The sequence below is a fragment of the Pipistrellus kuhlii genome, unplaced genomic scaffold, assembly GCF_014108245.1.
Source record: "Pipistrellus kuhlii isolate mPipKuh1 unplaced genomic scaffold, mPipKuh1.p scaffold_m20_p_2, whole genome shotgun sequence".
NCBI lineage: Eukaryota > Metazoa > Chordata > Mammalia > Chiroptera > Vespertilionidae > Pipistrellus > Pipistrellus kuhlii.
This window is the reverse complement of record NW_023425515.1, coordinates 71,835,421-71,861,003: the sequence shown is the minus strand read 5'-3', so window position 1 is coordinate 71,861,003 and position 25,583 is coordinate 71,835,421. Positions and strand designations below refer to the sequence as shown.

Sequence of the window (25,583 nt, the reverse complement as noted above, 5' to 3'; positions counted from 1 at the left end):
AGCAAGGGTAAATTGGGGAAAGAATCTTAGCTGCCTCTGCAAAAGGGACCCTTGGGATAGCAAGCACCAAAGACCACAGCCAAAGCAGCCTGGAAACTGTTTTTGCCAGGATGTGTGTTTCCCCTCAGCTCATTAAAGTCATGCTCCTTACCACTAAATTCTCATCAACATTAACAGCAATCACACTATCAAGTATTTTATTCCCCAATCTCAACAGTCTCGTTTTCTGGGGAATAAAACAGTCTACAATGCACGTATAAGGTATAAACAGGATACAAGCATCTTTAGGCCGAGTCATCAGAGAAGCAGTAGGTTATATTACAGAAGCAGAATTGCTCACAGATCTCTGGGACTTGGTTTTGGCCATCTCACTAGTGCAATGTTTCTTGCTACTAGAGAAAGTGATGAAAGCATTTGTCCATGCTTGAGGTAATAGTTGAAAGAAGAAAACAAAGTACTAGTATATCTCACAACCCAAACACACATCCTGGCAAAACAGTTTGTAGGCTGCTTTGGCTGTGGCCCTTGGTGCTTGCTATCCCAAGGGTCCCTTTTGCAGAGGCAGCTAAGATTCTTTCCCCAATTTACCCTTGCTCTCCAATTCCAAACGGTGCACTACTATTGCAACGAACGAGAATCAGGTAGCTCTTTCCAAAATGCTCTGTTTAGTGACAGAGTCACGGTTTCTAGGAAGCATACTTTTATGTGTCCTCTATTTAAAACTACTTTTTTTTTTATCTGAAATCTGACTATATTTCATTACCATTGAGGGAAGAATGGGCAAGGTGGAGATGGGGGTGGATTGATATAGGCAGAGTCAAATTACCTAGGGCCTGCTGGGCCATGGTGAATATCTGAATTTATTTCAGGGATTTAAGCAAAGGAATGATAGAACCTTATGCATATTTTTCAAAAATTATCCTGGGAATCAAGACTTAACTACAACAAGGCTGTACACACAGTCCACAAAGGGGAGCACCAAGAGTGTCTACCTCAGGTAACTGGGGAAGCTGACCCACCAGGCGATATAGGATACCAAGCACACAAAGCCACCCTAGCAACTCAGGGAAACAGTAAAAATGCGGAGACAAGGAAACAGATCTCAAATGAAAGAAATGGAGAACAAAAGACTGAATAGAGTTCAAAACCACAGTTATAAGGTTTTTCAAGAATTTCCTAGAAAAGGCCAATAAATTTAATGAGACGCTCAAGGATATGAAAAAGGACCAACTAGAAATTAAACAGACACTGACTGAAATAAAAAGTATTATACAGAGACCCAACAGCAGACTAGAGGAACGCAAGAATCAAGTCAAACATTTGGAATACAAAGAGGCAAAGAGCATTCCTCTGGAGAAGCAAGAAGAGAAGAGAATCCAGAAAGTTGAAGGTAGTGTAAGGAGCCTCTGGGACAACTTCAAGCATACCAACATCAGAACTATGGGGGTCCCAGAAGAAGAGAGAGAGCAAGATACTAAAAACCTATTTGAAGAAATAATGTCAGAAACTTTCCCCACCTGGTGAAAGAAATAGACTTACAAGTCCAGGAAGTGCACAGGACCCCAAACAAAAGGAACCTAAAGAGAACCACACCAAGACACATCATAATTAAAATGCAAAGGGCGGAAGAAAACAAGATGGAGGCATAGGTAAACACCTAACTGCAGTCTTACAAAACAATTTCAATAAAATACAACTAAAATACAAAATGGACGTTACCCAGAACTACAGGAAAGTTGACTGACTGGAAATTCTACAACAAGAAGGAAAGAGAAAACCAGAAGGAAAATCAGAGGAGCTGTAAAAACCTAAGCTATGAAGACACATTGCGTGCACAAAGAGGACAGAGCCAGAGAGGAGGGGGCAGCTGAGTGCCTGGCTGACGTTCCCTAGCGGGAAGGAGATAAAAGCTCTGGACTATGCTGAACTTCAGTTCCAACAACACTGAACCCCAGTTCTGGGCAAGACTCTGGGGACCCAGACATATAAGGACGGAGTCTGGGCTGTAAGGCGGAACCTCAGGGGAACGGCGAAAGGCAGTCACGGAGGCGCGCACAGCACAGAGAACGGACGGTTGACTCTGCTGCTAGATTGCCCTAGCGGGAAGGAGACAAAAGCTCCAGACTGCTCTGAACCCCACTTCCAACCCCACTTTCAACTGAACTGAACCCCAGTTCCAGGCTCATTGAGGGAGAGACTAGACTGTTTGGTAGCAAGCGAAACTCCAGGGCACTTTCCTCTCAGAGGTGCTTGCAGCGAGTACCGAAGGACACTGAGAAACACTGAGACTCAGGAACCTCATATGGCGGGCCTTACGGAAGCCAAGGCTGGAGGCTCCACCCTGAAATCCCACCCCATCCAAGCTGAACACAGAGACTTTTAAGGCTACCACTTCAGGGAAGCTGCAAAAATACCAAGGCAAGGAAACAGATCACAAATGAAAGAAATGGAGGACAAAAAGTGACTGGATATAGAGTTCAAAACCACACTTATAAGGTTTTTCAAGAATTTCCTAGAAAAGGCCAATAAAATAAACAAGACCTATGAGGATGTGAAAAGGGATCAACTAGAAATAATAAGGGATCAACTAGAAATAATAAGAGATCAACAAGAAATAAAGAATACATTCTCTGAAATAAAAAACATTATACAGAGTCCTAAAAACAGAATGGAAGATCGTAAGAATCAAGTCAAAGATATGGAACATAAAGAGCCAGAGGACACTCCTCCACAGAAGCAAGAAGACAAGAGAATCCAGAAAGTTGAAGATAGTGTAAGAAACCTCTAGGACAACTTCAAGCGAACCAACATCAGAATTATTGGGGTCCCAGAAGAAGAGAGAGAACAAGATACCGAAAACATACTGAAAGAAATAATGACAGAAAACTTTCCCCACCTGGTGAAAGAAATAGACTTACAAGTCCAGGAAGCACACATAACTCCAAACAAAAGGAATCCAAAGAGGACCACACCAAGACATATCATAATTAAAATTCCAAGAGCAAAAGACAAAGAGAGAATATTAAAAGCAGCAAGAGCAAAGCAGGTAGTTACCTATAAAGGAGCACCTATACGATTGTCAGCTGATTTCTCAACAGAAACCATGCAGGCCAGATGGGAATGGCAAGAAATATTCAAGGTGATGAATAGCAAGAACCTACAGCCAAAAATACTCTACCCAGCAAAGTATCACTCAGAATCGCAGGCCAGATAAAGAGCTTCACAAATAAAGAAATGCTAAAGGAGTTCATCAACACCAAACCAGAATTACAATATATGAATTGCTGAAGGGGGTTCTTTCGGAAGAGGAAGAAAATAAAGAAAAAATAATGAACAACAAATATGTAACTATCAACAAGTGAATCTAAAAACCAAGGGAATTTAAAAAATCTGATGAACCATATTAACTGGTGAATATAATAGAATCAGAGGTATGGAAGAGGAGTGGACTGACGATTCTCAGGGAAAAGGGGAGTGGGGTGTGTGGGAAGAGACTGAACATAAACTGTGCACCTATGGATGAGGACAATGAGGGGTGGGAAAAGGGCAGAGAGTGGGGTGGGAACCTAGTGGAAGGGAGCAATGGAGGGGGGAAAAATGAGGAACATTTGTAATAATATGAACAATAAAGATTTATTAAAAAATAAAATAAATAAAATGTAAAAGGCAAAAGACAAAGAGAGAATCTTACACGCAGCAAGAGAAAAACAGTTAGTTACCTATAAGAGAGCACCCATACAATTGTCAGCTGATTTCTCAACAGAAACTATGCAGGCCAGACGGGAGTGGCAAGAAATATTCAAAGTGATGAATAGCAAGAACCTAGAACCAAGATTATTCTACCCAGCAAAGTTATCATTCAGAATTGAAGGGCAGATAAAAAGCTTCACAGATCAGAAAAAGCTAAAGGAATACATCACCACCAAACCAGTATTATGTGAAATGCTAAAAGGTGTTCTTTAAAAAGAGGAAAAAGAAGAAAAAAATAAAGATAAAAATTATGAGCAACAAATACATATCTATCAACAAGTGAATCTAAAAGTCAAGTGAATTAAAAATCTGAGGAACAGAATAAACTGGTGAATATAATAGAATCAAGGGCATAGAATGGGAGGAGATTGATAATTCTCAGGGGGAAAGGGGTGTCTGTGTCGGGGGTAAGGGAAGAGACTGGACAAAAATCATATACCTATGGATGAGGACAGTGTGGGGGAGGGGGGGACGGGGGGGGGAGCAGTAAGGGCAGAGGATGGTGTGGGGACCAGGTGTAAGGGAGCTATGGGGGGGTGGGGGGAGGAAGAGAAACAATTATATTGTAATAATCTGAACAATAAAGATTTATTTAAAAAATAAATTAATGAAATTAAAATAAAATAAAATAAAAAGGCCACAGAGGAGAGCAAGGACAGCTCTAGACAACAAGGAAGAAAGGAGGCATTTGCCTCCAGACCTTTTGCCACTGTAGGAGAGTGAATGGCACCAGTGAGGCCCAAGCTGGTCAGAGTGGTGGCAGGTACATGAAAAAGGATTCATCTTCCGAGGCTTCACTGAGGCAGCTGAGTGTCAGAGTCCTGGTGGGAGCTCTTGAAGTATAGTGGTCCCTCCTTTGGAAAAACTTCTGTTTGCTCTACCCTGTTCTTAGACAGTCTCTTATTCTGTAGATCAACTCTCTTATTTTTAGACTGTTAAATAACTTTAGTTTTGTTTTTTGGGTTTTAAATTATTTTTATTTTATTTTTTTGCTTAAATAGAAAAGATAAACTTGTCTGACCTTGCAAGCTAGCCATCTAACTGATATGTTGATATTGATGCCAGTTGCCTATATAGATATGATATACTCAAGGTTACAGGTGTTTGTTAAATATGATGGGTATTCAAGGTTACAAGCTGTCTTACACAAAGAACTAGAAGGATATAAAAAGGAAATACTCCCTCCTGTGTTTGTTCAAAATTTGACAGAGGTAATCCGCTCTGAACCTGCATGCAATAAAGATGACTCCTAACTAATTGGCTCATTGGGTGTCTTGTCCAGCTCGCTGATTGGCGATACAACACTCTGAAAGCCAGAGGAGAATGGCAACAGTCAACTGGCTCACAGGGAGATGCAAGTCCAGAGAGAGGAAACAGTGCAGACAAGCCTGGTTGAGGAGCTGAGCCCAATGCTACTGTCACTTTAAGTGACTTAGTCTTCTGTAGAAAAAGAGCATTCTTCCATTTGAGCGCCACTGTCTGTTCTCCACTGTTGCTCACAAAGATCTATATGTTTCCACTGACAAGCTGTGATATGTATATTATACATGTATATGTGTATGTATTTGTATGTGCATAGACATTGTCAAATTTTTAAAAAGCAAATGCAGAACAGTGAGTATAATATGGTTCATTTATATTTTAAAATCATGTTTATGTTTAGATCTATACTTGTGAGTGATCTCTTAGAGAAGATGTAGAAGGCTATAGGCCAAACTATTAACAAAGGTCACCTCTGGGGAAAGTAGTGGATGGAAGAAAGCAGGTAAATAAAGGGGAAACAGTTACGTTTGACTCATATACTCTGTCTCAATTTTTTAAACAAACATAAATTATTACTTTTTCAATTCTAAAAGCCGAAGAAAGATTTTTTTAAAAAAAAGGGAGGGGGGGAGAGGGAGGGAGGGAGGGAGGAAGGACAGAAGGAAAGTTATCAACAATTAATGCCCTTTCAACATAGAAATAATCTTTCTTCCTTGGAAACATGAAAAGTTACAAAAAGAAATTTTGAGTAATTCTGAGAAAGAAATTAGCACTTTAGACATAATTTTTTTAAATGTCAAGAATGAATCAGCCCTAGCCTGTTTGCCTTGGTGGATAGAGCGTGAACCTGTGGACTGAGGGGTCCCAGGTTTGATTTCGGTCAAGGGCACATGCCCATGTTGTGGCTCCATCCCCAGTAGGGGGCATGCAGGAGGCAGCCAATCAATGATTCTCTCTCATTATTGATGTTTCTATCTGTCTCTCCTTACTCTCTGAAATCAATAAAAAAATATTTTTTTAAAACATAAATGAATCAATGTTTTTATACTATAGCTATATCTATGCTAATGATGTCTATAAGGATACTATGGCTATGTCTATGCTAATGATGTCTATAAAAAACATTATAATGATTGATAAGTGAATGGCTTAGATATCCACATGCAAAAGAATAAAATTGGACTCCATCATATTCAAAAATTAACTCAAAATATATAAAAATATCTAAATGTCAGAACTGAAACTAAAAACTCTTAGAAGAAAACCTTCGTGATATTTGATTTGGCAAAGATTTCTTAAATGTGTAACACTCAAACACAAACAACAAAAGAAAAAAATAAGTTGACGACATCAAAATAAAAAACTTTTGAGCATCAAAGAATACAATCAACAAACTGAAAAGGCAACCTGGGTAATAAAAGAAAATATCTACAAACATATACCTAGTAAGTAGTTTATATTGAGAATATATAAATAGCTCCTACAACTCCAGAACTAAAACCAAAAACAAAATAAACAACCTGTCTTAAGAATAAGGAAAGAACTTGTGTAGACATTGTCTTAAAGAAGATATGCAAATGGCCAATAAATACATTGATGCTCAAGGTCACTAATCACTAGGGAAATGCAAATCAAAACCACAATGAGGTATCACTTCACACCATAAGGAAAGATATTATTTAAACACACACACACAGAATTAGTGTTGGCAAGGATATGGAGAAATTGGAACCCTTGTGCATTGCTGGGGGTAATGTAAACTGATGCGGCTGCTATGGCGGTTCTTCAAAAAATAAAAAAATAAATTGAATTACTTTGTGATCCTGAACTCTGCTTCTGGATCCATATCCAAAAGAAGTGAGAGCAGGAATTCCAACAGACATTTGTATACGAGTGTTCATAGCAGCATTATTCACAACAGCCAAAAGATAACATGTTAGTCAGGGTAATCCAGAGAACCATAGAATGGATGGATAGATCAGATAGATAGATAGATAGATAGATAGATAGTTACAGACAGATAGCAATTGACTTTATGAATTGGCTCATGTGACTATAAGAATCTGGCAAGTCCAAAATCTTCATGGAAAGCCAGCTGGCTGGAAAGCCAGGAAAGAGCTGATGCTGCATTTCAAGTCCCAAGGCAGTCTCCTGGCAGAATTCCCTCTTCAAGAGCAATCGGTCTTTTTCTATTAAGACTTTCAAATAATTGGATGAAGCCCACCCACATTATGGAGAGCAATTTGCTTTACTCCAAGTCTAGTAATCTAAATTTTAATCTCATCTAAATATATATATATATCATCATCACAGAAATATTTAGAATATCTGACCAAATATCTGGGTACTGTGGCCTAGCCAAATTGACACAAACAATTAACCATCACAGATGGAAAGAACCCAAATGTCTATCAGCAGATGAAAGGATAAATAAAATGTGGTATATACATACCATAGAATATCATTTGGCCTTAAGAAGTACATTCAGGCACCGCCTAATGATGTTTCCATCAACGAGGAACCGCATGTATGACAGTGGTCCCAGAAGGATTAAATGGATTATAAGCAAAAAGCTTATTTGTGATGTGGAAAGAAAAGGCTAGCCCGGACTAAGCTGTTGAGCTTACTGCTAGCACTGGGTGGTTTAAATAGATGAGGAGGCTCAGCATGTGGTCTGTCTGCCCTGTGCCTCACTGGAGGCTGTGGCCTAGAGGTGTGAGGGAGCAAGAGGAGAAAGCTAGCAAACTCACTTCCCTTCCTCAGTTTCTCATCCTTCTCTCCTTCCAGGCCTGTTCTCTCCCTCCTTCTCTCGCTCTCTCTCCTCCTCCATTCCCTTCATTATCTGTCTCAAGCTTTATTTTTCTGGTTCTCTTCTGATCTCTGATCTCCCTTTCCTTCCCTTCTCTTCCTTCTCTCTCACATCCTCCATCCCTCCTCCTGAGCTCTACTTCTCCCTCAGAGGGAACCTCCCTCCACGGCCTTCCTCCTGACCTCCCCCCATTGGCGTGCTCACACATGTGCACACACACTTTATCTTTTGCGTTGTATTTTTTATTGTACCTTGTCTACATTTAGATACATGAATACTTTGTGTTACAGTTGCCTGCAGGATTCAGTGCAGTAGCATGCTGTACAGGCGTGCAGCCTAGGAGCAATAGGCTACACCATAGAGCCTCGGTGTGCAGTAGGCTACCGTCCAGGTTTGTGTGAGTGCACCCTGTGGTGTTTGCACAAACACAGAATTGCCTAAGGATGCATTTCTCGAAATGTATCCCTATCATGAAGCAACACATGACTAATGAAACTCTGGCACATGGTACAATATATTATAGATGAATCTTGAAAACATTAGGCTAAGTAAGATGAGCATTATAAAAGGGTTAAATATTGTATATCTCCAGTTATATGAGGCACCTAGAGTAGTAAAATATATAGAGATAGAAAGGAGGATGGTGCTTATAGGAGGTCATAGATGTTTATTTAATGGGTCTGGAATTTCAGTTTGATGACAGTTATGAAGATGGAAAGTGGTGATGGTTGCACAACAATGTGAATGTACTTAATACCACTGAACTGTACAGTTAGATATTGTTAAAATGGCAAATATTATGTCATATTTTACCACAATTTTAAAAAATGAAGTGCTTACATGTATACACTTTACTAAGATTCAACACTATGCTAAGTGAGTTAAATTGATTTTCTCATTTAATGCTATTGATAGCCCAGTTTTGCAGATAAGAAAGCCCCTAGAGCCGAAACCGGTTTGGCTCAGTGGATAGAGCATCGGCCAGTGGACTGAAGGGTCCCAGGTTCGATTCCCGTCAAGGGTACATGCCTTGGTTGTGGGCACATCCTCAGTGAGGGGTGTGCAGGAGGCAGCTGATCAATGTTTCTCTCTCATCGATGTTTCTAACTCTCTATCCCTCTCTTTTTCTCTCTGTAAAAAATCAATAAAATATATTTTAAAAAAAAGAAAGAAAGAAAGAAAGAAAGAAAGAAAGAAAGAAAGAAAGAAAGAAAGAAAGCCCCTAGAAAAAGCGCCTTGCTCCAGGTGCACCAGTAAGAAGCAGACCTGGGATTGGAACCCTCCAGTCTGTGTGTTCAGTCAGTGTGTTACACTAAGAGTGACTACATTAAGAGAATGAGGTAAAAATCAAATTACAATATTTTTCAACCCAAAATGAAGTGAAATCCAGACCGGTTATGATTAATAAGAGGACACCTAAAATTGCCCTATATTGACTTTCATCATGAAGTTCTTATTCCAAAACTACAGCATCTCTAAAAATCAGACAAGAAGTCAGAATGCCCAAGAAATTGGGACAGAATATGTACCTGGAATTGCCCCATTTTCCATAAGCTTTGGAACATTTCATGGTTTCCCTATTTTTAAAAAATAAAAATACTGTAGTCCCATATAAATTTAAAATATATTTTAAATTTATATTTATGTTTAGATCCATGCCTGTGAGTAGACACTTAGAGAAGGACTTGAAACGGTCAACAAAGGTTACCCCTGGAGAGAGTAAGAAGAAAGCAAATAAATAAAGGGGAAACCATTACTTTTGACTTTTATGCACTGTTTTGGTTTTTCAAAGAAGATAATCATCCAACTGACATCTATTCAATGTAAGTCCAGGACTACGGTAGTTCTGTATAAATAATTTGGAAAAACGGAGTAACAAACAATGAGCTCCGAGTAATAAACAAATAAAACATCTCCTGTCCCCATGTGCAGCACATCCCACAAGCAAGACTCATGATGGTGTTCTGGTTCCTCCAGGGAAATTTCACCAACTTGATTCTCCAAATGTTCCCTGCTCCTCCAATGACCCTTCTTCCATGGACTTCTTGACTACCACCACCACAAAGAAGAGCAACCTCGCTGTATTAAACCTAAAGCATATAGACTAATGGTTAAGGCTCGGGCTGTGCCTGAAATACTCATCAGAAAGGATATATGCACACCTATATTCATACCATGCAATTTATAATAGCTAAGATTTGGAAACAGCCTTAGTGCCCATCAGCAGATGAGGAGACGCAAATAGTGTGGTACACCTACACAATGAATACTACATGGCAATAAAAAAAGAATAAAAAAAGAATAAAAAAAAGAAAGAAAATACTCCATGCATTTGCAACTGCATGGAGAGTATTATGCTGAGCAAAATAAGCCAGTCAGAGAAAGGTGAGTACCACATGATCTCACTCATGTGTGGAATCTAATGAACCAAATAAACTGATGATCAAAAATAGACCCAGAGACATAGAAGCATGCACAGACAGTTGAACCACAGAGGGAAGGCAGGGGAGGGTGGGTGGGAAGAGATCAACCAATAAACTTGTAAGCATATATGCATGACCCACGGCCACAGGCAATGGGCTGATGAGATCCTGGGGGCGGGCATCGAGGGGAGGATGGAGAGGGTCAGAAGAGGTAAATGGGGGGGAAAGGAGGACCCTATGTAATACTTTCAACAATAAAGTTTTTGTTTGTTTGTTTGTTTTTTAAGGCTTGTGCTGTGGTGTTACACTGTCTGAGTCTGCATTTGCCATTTGTTCACTGGGTGACTTTGGGCAAGTTTCTTAGCTTGTGCCTCTGTCTTCTCGGCTAATAAATGCCAACCGTCACAGGGCTGTTGAGAGGCTTACATAAGCTGAGACATGTAAGGCATTTAGAGTAATATCTGCCATGTATTAGTGGTCAGAAAATGATAGCCATAGATGCATCAAATAGCCATCCGCAAGCAACAGACTGTCCCCGGGATGGTTGAGGAGAATGAAAAATCATCCAAAGGAGAAGGAACCTTAGAGGTCATATTACGAATATTGGCACAGAGAGGACCATCATGGTTCAATGTCATGCCTGAGGTCACACAGGCGGTCAGCAGCAGCACCAGGGCCAGACTCGGTTTCACCCTGACATAAGCCCTGGAGGAAGAGAAGGCAAGAGATCTCCAAACTGACTCTCTACATAGGTGCATATTACAAGCCTTATCTACTTCAATAATTGTACCTTATAAAAGGATATATATTAACATAAGAATAGACAATCCTGTCAGTGGGAGGAGAAAGAGCTATTCTGCACACAGTGTGTGTGTGTGTGTGTGTGTGTGTGTGTGTGTATAAGGAGAGGGGAGAGGCTTAACAACAATCCAGGTCAAAGCCTTTAGAGCGTGCCCCGTTTCTGAGAAATCACCCTTGGAATAACCCAGAAGGCCAGGCCACTTCAGCAGAGCTCCAAGACAGGCACTACAGAGGGAGTCCAAAAAGTGGGATCCAGACTCACTGGTCCATCCTACCCCATTGCCTGCAGGCCCTGACGGCAGGTCACAGAAGCAACAGAGCAGATAAGGAGGGTATGCTGGGCAAAAGGGAGAGACCAGATTCCAGAGATGGATCATTCTAGAAATACTTCCACTTTTACCAGTGCAGCTTGCCATCCCCCACCAATCTACCTCCTATGCCTCTCCTTCCCCATCAGGCTCTCCATGCCATCTTCTGACTCTCCCACCTTTCCAACCTTCCCGATCACTAACCCCTCAGATTGTCCTGCATTTCAACTCAGCCTCCCCATAGAGTAGGGGTGTCGAACTCAATCAGAGAAGGGGCCAAAATCTAAAATCCAGCCTAAATCGCGGGCCGAATGGCTTACTGAACAGTCATAAACTGTCATTGTGATGGAAACGCAGCGGAGTGCAGTGATGACAGCGCGGTGCGGGCCACATTGCAAGGCCTGGCGGGACGGATTTGGCCCGCGGGCCTTGTGTTTGACACATGTGCCATAGAGCCACACCTTCCAGCCTCCGTGCTGCGCCCATGCTTCCATTTCCTCCAAAAATGCCTGCCCCTGCTCTTGTTCTATGACCCTTTCCTCTCCATTAAAACCGTTGGGCAAAATTTTCCCCCAGAAATGCCAACCTTTCCATGAAGCCATCCTATAATAAGAAGTCACCTTTCCATCCTCTGCACCCACAGACCTTTCTAGATCTTTCTAAAACACGGATAAATTCTACTCCACTTCCCTTCCAAGACTCTCCTTTACAGCCTTCTACAGTGCATTGCTAACAAGTGGTCAGCACTACTAGTTGCTACCCTGTTTCCCTGAAAATGAAACAGTGTCTTATATTAATTTTTTCTCCCAAAGTTGCGCTAGGTCTTATTTTCGGAGGATGTCTTATTTTCGGAGAAACACGGTAGCACAGAGGTCAGAATGTGGCTGGGAAAGCTGGTGTGTAGCAGGGGGATCTGAGGAGGAAGGCAATAAAGAGTGACTACAAAGCAAAGACTTACTACATTCCAGAATGGTTCTAAGTATTTAGCATATCTTAACTCAGTCCTCAAGACAACCCCATGAGGTGGGTGCTACTATCTCCTCATTGCAGAGGCAGAAACTAAGGCTCAGCTGGCTAACTTGCCCAAAGTCAAACAGTGGGGCTGTGAATTAAATCAAGCCAGCTGTCGCTTTATATTGTTTCTCTGCAGCGCTGTTCCTTCCAACCTGCATCTCTGGAAACCACTTCAACTGTTCCACCCAGAGTATGCATTGCCCTTTTGAATCAAAAACATGCTCTGCAACTTGCAATTATGACACCAAATTCCCACCCTTTTTTTTTTTTTAAGCCAGAAATGAAAGATCAATTCTGGTCAGATCTGCCACCATAATAAATAATATATAACAAGGTCTCAAATCCAAAACATTGTTTAAACAGAGAGATTCATAGATGTTTCTAATGGAATGGGCCTCAGACCACTTACCTAGCTCCATATTTGCCATCATTTCCATCCTGAAATATATACCAAAACAGTCTGCAAGCATACACATCTAATAATCATTCTGCATATAATTTTGATAGAATTAAAGGATTAATATACAAATATAGCATAAGGTTATTGATAAACACAGTTGTCTGTCATATGTTTAAATTTTTTTGTTTTGTTTTGTTTTGTTTTGTTTTGTTTTACATTCACAAAGGAATTCGGACCTCCCACTGTGGATAGGAGAATATAGAAAAGATACATTCCAGTTACAATTACATCCAAATGTAAATGAAATAGCAAATTACCTGTATAGTTGAGGTTTTAAAATAATCTAATATTGAACATCCCATTAATGAAGCAAAAGTTTTGTTAATTCTGAACAAGCCAGATAATTTTCTCAATCTTCTATCAAGACCGTCAGAGAGAGGAGGATGTATAAAGATTTCAGCTTTACAGATGTATAGACTGTTTTCACAGAAAGAAAGTAGAAAAATAAACGTATTAGTAGGCTCCACTTTTAAAGTTAGGGGAGATTTACAACAGGATACCAACTTAATGTCTGTTCCCAGGAAAATGTAAAAATAGCATACAGATGACCAAAAAGTTAAAATAAATTTAAAAAAAAAAAAAGTCTTAGCAAAGTTAGAAGAAAAGGAAGCCAGGGCTCTGTGCAGTTTGTAGCAGCGAGCGATATATATATATATATATATATATATATATATATATATATATATATATATATATATATATATATATTTTTTTTTTTTTTCCTTTCCCTGATGAAGAGCCTGGTGAGAACAGCAGAAAAGACTCAGCGTAGAGACCACAGCGGGAGAAAATAAGATACCCAGCGGGGCATCCAAAACTTACCCAACTCGGTCTGTTTACTCAACCCTTTATTTTTTCCAGTTTGCCGGTGTAAATCAGACAGCAGCTAGGCTTTTGTTGCTGCTCTTTCTGTTCTTTGGGTAGCAGAGCCCCATGAAAATTAACCTACGTGTTGGGTAGGATCTGGCCCCGTCTCGCATAGGATGGGAGGGGAAAGTTTTACACTTGGGTCCTTGATTGCTTCTTTGGGAAAATGAATAAGTAAGCGGCCAGAAGGAGAGGACGTGGGAGACGTGCTCAGCTGCCGCTGGGCCCCCGCCGCGGGGCTGCACCGTTCCCCGGCGCAGCTGTCCAGATGTGCCTCATCTGGTTCCCTCGCCCCGCACGAATCTCTGCCGCCGCCAGCTCATTGGCAGCCGCGGCTCCTCGCCTGTCGCCCATTGGCCGGTCGACCCGCCATTCCCGCAGGCCTGGGCCCGCCCCCGCCCGCCGGGCCAGCTCCCTCCAACCTCCTAAGGAACCTGGAAGTGCTGCGCGGGCGCTGATGTGGCACTCGGCGGCGGCTAGCGAGCCCTGGCTCCTCCGCACGCAGGCCCCGGGTATGCCCATTCTCTCAGACAGTTAGGCTGGTTTAATCGGCGTGATTTCCATCTATTCTTGGGATGAAACTAAGGCGCGCCCCCGGCTCCCTGAAGTCCCCTGCATTTCCAAGTATATGGGACTGGGAGCTGGCTCCCGGATGCCCACACTCCCCAAAGGGATTCAGGGCAGGTCAGAACTTCATTCTCTCCACTTCCTACAGGGAGCACATTATAAAGTCCAAGAGCCTGTCCCTTGAGGGTAGTGTTCTTTTTGTTGGCGGAGAAGCCCTAATGAATCCTTTGAAGGCCTTATTAACCAGGAGGCGGTGGTTATCTGTGGACAGAAGGCCAGGGTCGGTGTGGTGTTTCTGTTGTTGGGTGGTGGAAATAAGAAATGATGCTTGGTGCTGTGAGAAATTAGACAGCACTATCCCCTAACAATGCTTTGATCCGGGGGAATTCATGGAAGGGTTAACCTGTTGGTTGGTTGGTTGGTTGGTTGGTTGGTTGATTGGTGGAGATTGGGAGAGGTTGAGATTTGCGAATCCATTGCCATTGTAATTTAAAGATGTTGACAGAAATGTTACCTCATTGGAATATGAGATGGCAAGAGCCACACTTATTGGAGCACACACATTAAAAGGTGCCAGCTTGACCCACATTATCATATTTAATTCTTAACAACCATCTTATAAGTAACTATTAGAATTATCTTCGTTTTCAGATAAAGGCTACCAAGATGCAGAGAAGCCTATCTCAGCATATTACTTATAGATGTTTGCAGCACTGTATCACGGATGCATAAACTTACATGCCATTTGCTAGGGGTGGGTGGGTCAGAATTTATTGTGAGTTGCCTCTACCTTATGCCCAAAGCTTTCACCACATAGATGATGTCCTCTTGGTTGGTATATTTGTCACCTATGGCTATCTGTGTAACAGATCACCACAAATTTATTATTGCACAGTTTCTGAGGGTCGGGAGTCCAGGCATGGCTTAACTGGCTCTGCTCAGGGTCTCATAAGGCTCCAACCAAGGTGTTGTCCAGGCTGCATTCTCATCTGGAGGCTTGATTGGGGAAGAATCTGCTTCCAAGCTCTCTCAGGTTGCTGTCTTCATATATATATATATATATATATATATATATATATATAATATTTGTATTAAATTATTATTTTTGTACATATACCAATGCCCCCCCTCCCGTACATACCCTCCCTCCCCAGAGTTTTGTGTCCATTGGTTGTACTTATATGCATGTATACAAGTCCTTCTGTTGATCTCTTATCTCCCCCAGATCTCCCCAACCTCCCCGCTGTAATTTGACAGTCTGCTTGTTGCTTTACTGTCTCTATATCTATCTTTTGATTCTTCAGTTTATAATGTTCTTTATCATCCATAAATAAGTGAGGTCATGTAGTGTCTCTCTTTCATTGACTGGCTTGTTTCACTCAGCATGATGTTCTCCAATTCCATCCAGGTTGCTGCAAACGATGAGAATTTTTTCTTTTTTATGGCTGCGTAATATTCCATTGTGTAAATGTACCATAGTTTTTGGATCAATCATCTGCTGATGGGCACCTAGCCTGTTTCCAAATCCTAGCTATTGTAAATTGTGCTGCTATGAACATAGGGGTGCATATATTCTTTCTGATTGGTGTTTCTAGCTTCTTGGGATATATTCCTAGGAGTGGGATTACTGGGTCAAATGGGAGTTCCATTTTCAGTTTTTTGAGGAAGCTCCATACTGTTCTCCACAGTGGTTGCACCAGTCTACATTCCCACCAGCAATGCACGAGGGTTCCTTTTTCTCCGCAACCTCACCAACACTTGTCATTTGTTGATTTGTTGATGTTGGCCATTCTGACAGGTGTGAGATGGTACAGCATTGTTGTTTTGATTTGCATTTCTCCGATAATTAGTGACTTTGAGCATGTTTTCATGTGCCTCTTGGCCTTCCTTCTGTCTTCTTTTGAGAAGATTCTATTTAGATCCATTGCCATGTTTTAATTGGGTCATTTATCTTCCTTTTATTAAGTTGTGTAAGCTGTCTGTAGATGTTGGAGATTAAACCTTTATCAGTGATAACATTTGCAAATACAGTATGTTCTCCCATACAGAGGGCTTTCTTGTTGTTTTGTTGATGATTTCCTTTGCTGCAAAAAAGCTTTTTATTTTGATGTAGTCCCATTTGTTTATTTTCTCTTTAGCTTCCATTGCCCTAGGGGCAGTATCAGTGAAAAAGTTCTTTTGGCATATGTCTGAGATTTTGCTGCCTGTGGATGCCTCTAGTATTTTTATGGCTTCCCGTCTTATGTTTAAATCCTGTATCCATTTTGAGTTTATTTTTGGGTATGGTGTAAGTTGGTGATCCAGTTTTATTCTTTTGCATGTATCTGTCCAATTTTCCCAACACCATTTATTGAAGAGACTGTCTTGACTCCATTGTATGTTCGTGCCTCTTTTGTCAAATATAACTGAGCCTAGTGATTTGGGTTGATATCTGGGTTCTCAATTCTATTTCATTGATCTATATGTCTGTTCTTGTGCCAGGCTGTTTTGAGAACAGTGGTTTTGTAATACAGCTTGAAGTCTGGTATTGATATCCCTCCTACTTTACTCTTCTTTCTCAGGATTGCTGTGGCTATTCGGGGTCTTTTGTTGTCCCAAATGAACTTTTGAAGAGTTTTTTTCTAGGTCAGTGAAATATGCCGTTGGTATTTTAATTGGGATTGCATTGAACCTATAGATTGCTTTGGGAAGTATGGACATTTTGATGATATTGATTCTACCAATCCATGAACATGGTATGTTCTTCCATCTGTTTACATCTTCCTCTATCTCTTTTTTCAGTGTCGTGTAGTTTTCCGTGTATAGGTCTTTTACCTCCTTAGTTAAGTTTATTCCTAAGGTATCTTAATTTTTTTTGGTGCGATGGTAAATGGGATTGCCTTTTTAGTCTCTGTTTCTGCAAGTTCATTATTGGTGTATAGAAATGCCATAGATTTCTTGGCATTAATTTTGTATCCTACTACATTGCCAAATTCATTTATTAAGTCAAGTAATTTTTTAATGGAGTCTTTTGGGTTTTTTATGTACAATATCGTGTCACCTGCAAATAAGGATAACTTTACTTCTTCTTTTCCAATTTGGATGCCTTTTATATCCTCTTCTTGTCTAATTGCAATGGCTAGTACTTCCAGTACTATGTCAAACAGGAGTGGTGAGAGTGGGCAACCCTGTCTTGTTCTTGTTCTTAGAGGGCATGGTTTTAGTTTTTGCCCATTGAGTATGATCTTGGCTGTGGGTTTATCATATATAGCTTTTATTATGTTGAGGTATGATCCCTGTACTCCCACCTTGTTGAGAGTTTTTATCAGGAAAGGGTGTTGGATTTTATCAAATGCTTTTTCTGCATCAATTGATATGACTATATGATTTTTATCTTTCAATTTGTTTATGTGATGTATCACGTTTATTGATTTGTGGATATTGTACCATCCTTGCATTCCTGGAATAAATCCTACTTGGTCATGGTGTATGATCTTTGTGATCTTTGTGATGCTCTGCTGGAGCCGATTTGCTAGAATTTTGTTGAGAATTTTGGCATCTATGTTCATAAGGGATATTGGCCTGTAATTCTCTTTCATTGAGTTGTCTTTATCTGGTTTTGGTATTAGGGTGATGCTGGCTTCATAGAAGGAGTTTGGAAGTGTTCCTTTCTCTTGGATTTTTTGGAATAGTCTGAGGAGGATAGGTTTTAGTTCTTCCTTGAATGTTTGGTAAAACTCTCCTGTGAAGCCATCTGGCCCTGGGCTTTTGTTTGCTGGAAGTTTTTTGATGACTGTTTCAATTTCTTCCCAAGTTACTGACTGTTCTATTGAGATTTATAGATTCTTCCTGATTGAGTTTTGGAAGGTTGTATTTCTCTAGGAATATGTCCATTTCCTCCAGGTTGTTCAGTTTGTAGGAATAGAGTTGTTTGTAGTATTTTGTAACAATCCTTTGTGTTTCGGCGGGGTCTGTTGTTATTTCACCTCTTTCGTTTCTGATTTTGTTTATTTGGGTCCTCTCTCTTTGTTTCTTGGTTAGCCTGGCTAGAGGTTCATCTATCTTGTTTATCCTTTCAAAGAACCAGCTCTTGGTTTTGTTAATCTTATGTATTGTTTCTTTGGTCTCTATGTCGTTTATCTCTGCTCTAATTTTTGTTATTTCCTTCCTTCTGCTTACACTGGGCTTTTCTTGTTGCTCTTTTTCTAACTCTTTGAGTTGTAGAGTTAGATCATTTGTTACCATTTTTTCTAGTTTTTTGCAATAGGCTTGTAGGGATATGAACTTCCTTCTCAAAACTGCTTTTGCTGTGTCCCATAGATTTTGGATTGTTGTGTTTTCTTTTTCTTTTTTTTTTTCTTTTTTTTTAAATATATTTTATTGATATTTTACAGAGAGGAAGGGAGAGAGATAGAGAGTTAGAAACGTCAATGAGAGAGAAACATCAACCAGCTGCCTCTTGCACACTCCTTACCAGGGATGTGCCCACAACCAAGGTACATGCTCTTGACCGGAATCGAACCCGGGACCTTCCAGTCCGCAGACCGACGTTCTACCACTGAGCCAAACCAGTTTCGGCGGATTGTTGTGTTTTCATTGTCATTTGTTTCCAGGATGTTTTTAATTTCTTCCTTGATTTCTCTGGTAACCCAGTCCTTATTTAATAGCATGCTGTTTAGTCTCCATGTGTTTGATTTCTTTGGATTATTTTTATTGTAGTTAATTTCCAGTTTTATGCCATTATGATCTGAGAAGATGCTTGATATGATTTTTATCTTCTTGAATTTGAAGAGACTTTGCCTATGTCCCAAAATGTGGTCTATCTTTGAGAATGTCCCATGTGCACTTTAGAAGAATGTATATTCTGTGGCTTTGGGGTGGAATGTTCTGAAGATGTCAATTAATTCCATCTGGTCTAGTGACTCATTTAGGATTGATATTTCTTTGCTGATTTTTTGTTTAGATGATTTGTCCAAGGGTGACAGTGGGGTATTAAAATCTCCTACTATGATTGTATTGCTATTAATCTCTCCCTTAATGTCCTCCAGCAGTTTTTTTTATGCATTTGGGTGCTCCTGTATTGGGTGCATATATATTTACCAGGATTATTTCTTCTTGTTGGATTGCTCCCTTTAGTATTATGAAGTGGCCTTCATTATCTCTTGTTATGTCCTTCACTCTGAGATCTAATTTGTCAGATATAAGTATTGCTACCCCAGCTTTTTTTTCATTTCCATTCGCCTGGAAAACCTTTTCCATCACTTCACCCTCAGTCTGTGTGCATCTTTTTATCTGAGGTGGGTTTCTTATAGACAACAGATATATGGGTCTTGTTTTCTTATCCAATCCGTTACCCTATGTTTTTGATTGAAGCTTTTAGTCCATTTACATTTAAAGTTATTATTGATAGATACTTATTTGACGCCATTTTTATTCTATACCCCCTGTGTCCTTCTTTGCTTTCTATTTCTTTAATTTTACAGTAGACCCTTTAGCATTTCTTGCATTGCTGGTTTGGTGGAGATAAATTCCTTTAGTCTTTTTTTGTCTGTGAAGCTCATGATTTCACCTTCAATTTTGATTGATAGCCTTGCTGGGTACAGTATTCTTGGATTCAGACCTTCCTTTGCATGACTTTGTATATTTCATCCCATTCCCTTCTGGCCTGATAAGTTTCTGTTGAGAAATTAGTTGTTAGTCTGATGGGGGTTCCTTTATATGTAACTTTCTGTCTCTCTCTGGCTGCTTTTAAGATTCTTACTTTGTCATTGGTATTTGCCAATTTAATTATAATATGTCTTGGTGTCGGTCTTCTGGGATCCATTTTGCTTGGGACTCTGCGAGCATCTTGGATTTGTGTGCGTTTATTCTTCTCTATCTCAGGAAAATTTTCTGTCATTATTTCTTGAAATACATTTTCCATGTCTACCTCAGTTTTCTTTCCTTCCGGAACCCCTATTATTCGAATATTGTTTTGTTTTGCATTGTCCCAAAGTTCCCGTAGGCTCTCCTGCTTTTTAATTTTTTTTTCTAGAAGCTGCTCTAATTGGATAATTTTTTCCATCTTGTCTTCTAGCTCACTGATGCAGTCCTCTGCTTCTTCTAGTCTGCTCTTGATGCTTTATCAAGTTCTTCATAGTAGTGATGTCATTTTTCATTTCTTCTTGAGTCATCTTCATTTTCTCTTCGTTTTTCTTTATTTCCTCTTGGGTCTTACTCATATTGTCAAATTTGTCTTCCATTCTTTTTTGCCATCTTATGATCATTACTCTGAATTCTTGCTCAGGTAGGTTGCTTGCCTCTAACTCGTTTACTTCCTTTTCTGGTGTTGCCTGCTTTTCTTTCATTTGTGGGCTGTTTCTTTGTCTCCCCATGGTCTCTCTTTTCAGGATGCCTCTCTCCTGCATTGATTTATCTCTCCTGTGTTGATTTAAAGGCACAAAATACAACACAGCCAGGTACAACACACAAGGCACTGAACAGAAATGTGTTTGCCATATTAATAACTTCCAATAAAGGTAACCACTAGAGAAAGGCAAATTAGGGAATAGGAGAGGAAGAGTAAAAAGAGAAGAGGGAGGGAGCAAAAGAAAAAGATAGGAAAAAGAGTGTCTAAATGAATTTGGGAAACAGGGAGGAGAGAGAGAGAGAGAGAGGGAGAGAGAGAAAAGGGGAATAAACTATACATATAATACATATATGGGGAGAGAATTTCAATTGAACAACCACTAACCCCAACAAATGCTGTCAGCAGTACCTGGAGAATAATACAATCTACAGCATCCCCTAATTTCCAGCACAGGAAGGGAAAACAGAAGTAATAAAATAACAATGAACAAAAACCAATCAAATAAGAAAATACCGAGCAACAGCAACAACAAAAGAATAAGCAAAATACTCTCACTAAAAAAGCATAAAAATACAATATAATAATCATTCCCCCAAACAGCATCAAAAGAACCATGAGGAAAACTATTTTATTTTTTATTATTTTTTTTTATTTTTTTGCTAGTTAATACAGCTCAAAGAGGGGTGTGTATGCACTTGGCACAGGGGATTGGAAATTAGATATATAAGTAGGGTAGAAATTTTAGCAGAGGGGATACAGAAAGATTAAGGAAATCTAAAGCAGGAAAGGGTTAAGATAAACAGGATAGCAAAAGGGGGAAGGTTAGGAAGAGAGTGATGGTGTAAAGGTCGTGTTGAGATAGGGTTAAACAATATTAAAGGAGAAATGAAAATAAAATGAAGAACACTAATTCCAATGTAAAATAAAGAGAAAATAAAATGGCACTTAAAAAAATTAAAATAGGAGTAGTAAAAATGCTTATTGAACCTAAAAATGTAATAATTAAAAAGTTAAAATCTAGTGAGGAAAAAATTTGTTTCTTAAGTAAAAGATGCAAAAAATGAAAATAAAAAAAAATAAAAAAAAAATTTAGCAAAAAAAAATGTGCAGTTGTGAAGGCCATTCACTTCTGTTATTCTATTTGACATGCCCGTTTCTCAGTCCAGACCGTATTGCAGTTCCCTGCTTTCTGCTGCACCTCAGTGGCTATTCCTTAGTTTCTTGGTTTTTGATCAAATAAAACTAATAATAAACACAGTCAGTTTGTACTCCAGATCCTAGGTGACAGTGTATGTGAATTGATGTCCCATCTTTTTGGCTACTCTAGCCTTCTTTTTCTGTGGCACTCAATACTGGGTTTTTTTGTTTGTTTGTGTGTTGTTGTTTTTTGTGGGTTTTTTTCCCTCGGAGCTGAATCCTGGATGATTTCTCCCTGCTCTGCTTCTCAGTTTCCAGAAAAGCAGTTTCCCCCTGCTGTCTCTTAGGGTCAGCCAATCTGGGTGATCTCTCCTTTGTAATCAGAAGCAAAGGGTTGCAGGGGAACCAGCCTACGTGCGTGATGGGCGAGTCTGCACGCACTTACAAACAGACTGCTTTTCAACTGCTCTGTTCTCCCACCGTGTCGGATCAGAATGGGTTGCTCCCTAGACAACCCCACTAGTAGCAACCCTGGGGACCCCCGTCCACTCTCTCGAATCACGCCAGACCCAACAGTGGGGGGCTTCTGTGGACGCAGATTTCCAGGGTCCCAGCGCGTGTTTTTTTGTTTTGTTTTGTTTTGTTTGTTTTTTTTCCACCCCAGCGGCCCTGCGGTCACTGCAGCTGCCTCTTTCACTTTCACTGTTGGGACACAGACACCCCACTTTATCCCCGGCAAAATTCAACCTTTCTGTGGAATGCGCGTGTCCGCGCCAGTCGGACAGCCCCAATTCTTAACAATCTGTTCCGTGTCCCTTGGCATTTTAAAAGAGTCCCGCTTCTGGGGAAGATTATGCCAAACCCAGCACTGGGTCTCCCCAGGCAGGATTCTCGCTGCAGCCACAGCCTTCTTTTGGCGCAGCTAGGCACGGGGGCTGCTCGGGCCTGCAGCGGCTGCAGTTGCTGCCAGTGCAGTGGGGACCCAGAACCCTCACACTATCCCTGAAAACTCGGACCTTTCTGTGGGTGATTGAAGAACTCCCTTGAATCCACATGTTTGCGCCGATTGGGGCGTCACAGCTGTTGGATGGTCTCCTCTGCTGTGGGTTTTCCAGGCCTCAGAGCTGATCCTCCTTCCCTGGTAAGATGGCACAGCCTTCCCTCTGAGCCCGTAGCTCCAGGAGAGGTCGCTGCCACCGCAGTGCTGGCTGCTTGGTCTGGAATTCCTGTCCAGCGGACCCTTCCTTACTTTCCTTTAGAGTTCCGCTGCCCCTTAGCTGCCAATCAATATTCCCTGAGCGACTCAGACACTGCTTCTATCTGTTCTGGGACCAGGGTCAGAACAAGTCCGTCTGTTCGGTCGACATCTTGTCCCCTCTCCCAAGTGACTCTCAGGTTGCTGTCTTGATTCACTTCTTTGCTGCTGTAGGGCCGAGGCCCCAGATTCTTTCTGGATGTCAGCTAGCAGCTACCCTTACCCCCTCGAATTTACTCTTAGCTCCTGCACTTCTTAAAAGCCAGGCAGTAGAGGTACTGGGGAGGGGGCGGGGGGGGGGGGGGGGCTACCTTAGTGTATGTTAGCCACAGTGGGCTAGTCAGACACTTCAGTCTGGATCACCCTGATTGCAATGTTAACACATATCCACAAGCTCTCCAAAAATTCAGGACCTTACCAAATGTTCAAAGAAGAATTAGTACCAATTCTATATAATCTCTTCCAGAAAATAAAAGAAGAGAGAATATGCTGAAACAGGTTTGGCTCAGTGGATAGAGCATCAGCCTGTGGAGTGAAAGGTCCGAGGTTCAATTCCAGACAAGGGCATGTATCTTGTTTGTGGGCACATCCCCAGTAGGGGTGTGCAAGAGGCAGCTGATCGATGTATCTCTCTCATCGAAGTTTCTAACTCTCTATCCCTCTCTCTTCCTCTCCGTAAAAAATCAATAAAATGTATATTTTTTAAAAACGAAGAGAAAATACTTACAATTCACTTTGTAAAGCCAGTGTTACTCTGATATACAAACAAGCACATATAGAGAAAGAATACATGCCAATACCCCTCCTGAATATGGCGCTAAATCCTTAACAAAATATTAGCAAATGGAATTCAGCAATACATAAAAATTATTTTTCCCAGAGTTGCAAGGCTTGTTCGGTATTCAAAATCAATCAATATAAACCATGATTTTAACAGCCTACAGAAGAAAAATCATACATATTAATCAATGAAGAACAAGCATTTGACAAAAGTTGTACTTTAACATCACAGCTTAACCTTTCCAAACTCTGAGAAAAATTTTAAAACATTTGCAAATTTGAGTTTTAAATAGCCTTCCCCAGGCAGCATGGCTCAGTGGTTGAGGGTCGACCTATGAACCAGGAGGTCACCCTTAGATTCCCGGTCAGGGCACACGTCCGGGTTGTGGGCATGTTCCCAGTAGGGGACAGACAGGAGGATGCTGCACCCTGTTTCTCCCATCATTGATGTTTTTATCCTCTCTCCCTCTCCCTTCCTCTCTGAAATCAATAAAAATAAAAACAAATGGCCCCTTGTTTTCACTTACATTTTTATTACTATGGATGCCATATTTTAAACAAAAAGTTGACAAACTAGAAAGGTTCAAGTGAAGGCATTCAAGGTGATGGGCTGTGGAACTCGGGTTCGGTGAGCAATGGTGGATGGCACAGAGCATTCCGCTGAGGTTCCCACAGGGACGAGAAAGGTAGAGAAAAGCGTGAATGCTCTCCTCTAGAATGCAGTGACATCATTCAGGAGAGGAAGCTATACTGTTAGGTACTCCTGCAAAGAAAAATCCACATTTCAAGTGGATGGAGCCTTTACAAAAGGGAGATTATAGCTCAGGATGAGAAAGGGCCTTTTGTGTGTGTGTGTGTGTGTGTGTGTGTGTGTGTGTGTGTGTGGTATGTGGTGGGAGGAGAAGGAGAGCAGGATAACAACAGCATCAACTATGAGAGCTTCAGCGCAGTGAAAGAGACTGTCTTCTAGCCCTGGCAGTCATCAAGCAAAGCCTGGAACACGTTTGGCAGATTCACTGCAGAGCGAGTTCCTGCCTCAAGTAGGAATTGGGATGAGACAGTCTTGGGTCAGATGATCTTTTGTTCCTTCAGTTTTACTGAGATACTAGAGGCCTGGTGCATGGATCTGCGCACTGGGGGGGTCCCTCAGCCTGGCTTTCATCCGCTTGCCCTCCGGGCACCCTCAGGGGATCTCAGACTGCCAGTTTCGGCCTGATGCCCACCGGCAAGGGCTAGGGACCCCACCATTGCACGAATCTGCGCACCGGGTCCCTCGTATGCCCACAAGATCTTTGGTTAATCTCTTTCCACCCTCACCCCGCCTTCTTTCTGCAGTTCATCAGTCTGTTCCATGTTTCCATGCTTGTGTCTTAAGTGTCTGCCCAATGGTGCTCAGTGCATGTCATAGATACCAGTTGAATAGTCAAACAGTTGCTTAGGCTTTTATATCCTATCTAATAAAGAGGGAATATGCTAATTTACCCTCATGCCATCACAAAGATGGCGGCACCCACAGCCAATAAAAAGGGAATATGCAAATTGACTCTCACCCTCAAAGATGGTGGTGCCCACAGCCAATAAGGAGGGAATATGCTAACTGACTTCCATGCCCTCAAATATGGCGGCACCCACAGTCACAAGATGGCAGTTCCCAGTCCCCTCAGCCCTGCCAGGGAGGCAGGTGTGCAGCAAGGCCAGGCCCACCTAGAGGTAGGCCCAGCCGCTCTGCATGCCTACCTCCAGAATCCCCCAGTCCCCTCAGCCCCCAGCTGCCCAGAGCTGCCCAAGGCTCAGGTAACCAGGGCCAACCAAGGCTTGTGC

The 25,583-nt window shown here is 41.1% G+C and overlaps 1 protein-coding gene across 1 annotated transcript in view; it reads right to left on the bottom strand.

The window, feature by feature from the left end:
• The window catches only part of TMEM45A (transmembrane protein 45A), a 110,191-nt gene extending 96,215 nt beyond the window's left edge, over positions 1-13,976 (bottom strand). The window contains exon 1 of the mRNA XM_036447553.2: positions 13,651-13,976. The gene's annotated coding sequence lies outside the window, so the exon portion shown is untranslated. The remainder of the gene's footprint in view (positions 1-13,650) is intronic.
• Between the last annotated feature and the right edge of the window lie 11,607 nt (positions 13,977-25,583).